The sequence below is a fragment of the Nansenia antarctica genome (genome assembly GCF_963989245.1).
Source record: "Nansenia antarctica genome assembly, chromosome: 4".
NCBI lineage: Eukaryota > Metazoa > Chordata > Actinopteri > Argentiniformes > Microstomatidae > Nansenia > Nansenia antarctica.
In genome coordinates, this window is record NC_137689.1 from 61,830,360 (window position 1) to 61,833,168 (window position 2,809).

General features: G+C 43.7%; 1 pseudogene across 1 annotated transcript in view; it reads right to left on the bottom strand.

The window, feature by feature from the left end:
- The window catches only part of LOC308156214 (3',5'-cyclic-AMP phosphodiesterase 4D-like), a 190,207-nt pseudogene extending 187,739 nt beyond the window's left edge, over window positions 1–2,468 (bottom strand). Inside the window, exon 1 of the transcript in view lies at window positions 2,364–2,468. The product of the transcript in view is annotated as a 3',5'-cyclic-AMP phosphodiesterase 4D-like (transcript). The remainder of the gene's footprint in view (window positions 1–2,363) is intronic.
- Between the last annotated feature and the right edge of the window lie 341 nt (window positions 2,469–2,809).

Genomic DNA, 2,809 nt, shown 5'->3' on the forward strand with positions numbered 1-2,809 from the left:
CTGTTATCGTGACACTGCCCAATCCCTCAATGACAGCGTTCCAGCGTGTCATCTCTGGCCTGCTGTAACAGAGGCCAGTGACAGCAGACTGAGTGTGACCCTTCTCATTCAGCACAGTCCACCTCACTATGGCAGGGCTGAGGTAAAGAGTTGAAGGCTCAATCTGTTTGGTTGTAAATATGATGGTACGTCAGGATGTATAAACTACTAGGTTGTATATACTAGGTTGTATAGACTAGGTTATATAGACTAGGTTGTATATACTAGGTTGTATATACTAGGTTGTATAGACTAGGTTGTATAGACTAGGTTGTATAGACTAGGTTGTATATACTAGGTTGTATAGACTAGGTTGTATAGACCAGGTTGTATAGACCAGGTTGTATAGACTAGGTTATATAGACTAGGTTGTATAGACTAGGTTGTATAAACCAGGTTGTATAGACTAGGTTGTATAGACTAGGTTGTATAGACTAGGTTGTATAGACTAGGTTGTATAGACTAGGTTGTATAGACTAGGTTGTATAGACTAGGTTGTATATACTAGGTTGTATAGACTAGGTTGTATATACTAGGTTGTATAGGCTAGTTTGTCTAGACTACTAGAGCTGTCCATGTAGCATCAAAGACACATCTTCCCATCCTTATGCAATAAAAGCTTCTACAACATGTCATGCTAAACTCCTGGGCCGAGGCTCATCATTGACACAGTGGCTACAGGTCCTCTAAGCCCAGCCACTTCTGCTTATCCAGTCCTGAGCCAGATAAGCAAAGTGCTTTCTCCCGTCACTTTGTCCCCTGAAAAGTCATTTGAATGCTAGACGCTAATGTTTGGTGAGTTTGCATGAGAGAGGGGAGGAGGCCTGAGGCTGTTACAGAGTGGACGTCAGCAGAGAGGATTGCATCATGGCCACAATTGACTGATGCTCCAATCAGAAGTGAAATGTCAATCTGCATGACAACACCAGGGGAGGCTGGTGGAGGTAGAAATCGGAGGACTGACTCACTGTAATGCCTGGAACGGAATATGGAATGGTACGACACATGTGTCATCGAGTTGCTCAGAAAGACTTTGAGGACTGCTAACAACACATAGGTTCTGAGTGACAGGGGTATATCCATCCTGAATATAATATATATGTATATATTATACACCAAAGACAAGGTGTGCTCAACTAATGCATCTTAAAGGAGCAGAACGTACATTTGTCGGAAATCTGCCATCTCCGGCCACCGCAACGAAATCCAGTTTGAAGTTCCACAGAAACAATATCCTCTCTAATAATAATATAACCTCCCTGAATTGGACTTGCAGTATCAGACATTAGCTGTGGTGTTTTGCATGTGTGCACTATTCGAAGAAGCGGGCACCAGAGACAGAAAGGTGAAAATCGGTGAGACCACCCCCCTAGAACACTGGCAATAACAACATGTTTGTATACAAACCGAGTGTCAGGTAGAACACGCCATTATAAAAAGCGCTTTTGCTGGACCAAAACAGTGTTCTTAAATGAAATATTTATTTTAAGGGATCTCATTCTATGATGCTACCAATTAAACATAATCATTACAACCATTAGGAAGCTTTTTTAGAATCCTTGAATGTTACATACTGGACGATCTAAAACGTTGGACTCTTGATGTTGTGTCATGTCATGTGATTGGTGTTTGCCCTATTGAATATCTATTGAATATCTGGATTTCAAAATGCACTCCTTCGACACTACCTGAAAGCAAAAGGTTTAACAAAAGAACGGTATTCAGGAATCACTCTCTCTCTTCCCACCCTTTCATAGAAGGTACCTGTCAGAGAAAGTGACTCACAACTCTACACTTCACCATGCTGCCTCCTCCACACACACACACACACACACACACACACACACACACACACTGAGCTTGACTCAAAAGTTTGAACTGTTTAGGCTGGAGTTCCCCAGCGGAGCCCGATAGTCACATAACTCTTATAGGCTGCCCTTGAAGATGTTGTGACAAGTTATGACATATAATGTATACAGTATATGTTGCAGTCAAACACAAGCCTACAGTATGCAGTAGGTGCCACACACAGCCTAAAGTACGCAACCTAATACACACCACCTTCAGCTTTAGGACACACACACACACTCACACCTGAACTTTACACAACTGAAAAGTGACTCAGGCACTGTTTCACTCAAAACACCTCTTACTCAATCTAGAGAGAGAGAAAGAGAGAGAGAGAGAGAGAGAGAGAGAGAGAGAGAGAGAGAGAGGGAGAGAGAGAGAAATAGAAGAAGAAAGATAGAGCGAAAGAGAGAGAGAGAGAGAGAGAGAGAGAGAGAGAGAGAGAGAGAGAATAGAGAGCATGCTGACAAACTTACCCTTCACTTCCCAAAGATGACCCTCAGCTGATGTGCAGCCACAAATTCCCCAGATGACATACTGTAGATCAAGAGATAAGAGAGTTTCTTTAGGAACACTAACATAAACTCTAACATGGAGCTGCCGACAGAGAACACACATCAACAGCCCAGGATCCTGGATGGAGCTCACACACACACACGCTGTGATGAGGCTGTGCTTCCTGCAGGGCTCAGCCAATGGTGTGACTCCTCTCGACACACACAGTTTTCCACCACACACACTCACACATTCACACACACTCACACACCCACACACACACACACACACTCCACTCCCCCTAAAACAAGCCAAGCTGGCTCTGACTAGTTGTGGCAGTCGTAAGGCAAGACTGGCCACTATATCACACACACACACACACACACACACACACACACGCTCGTGCACATGTACACACACGCACGCA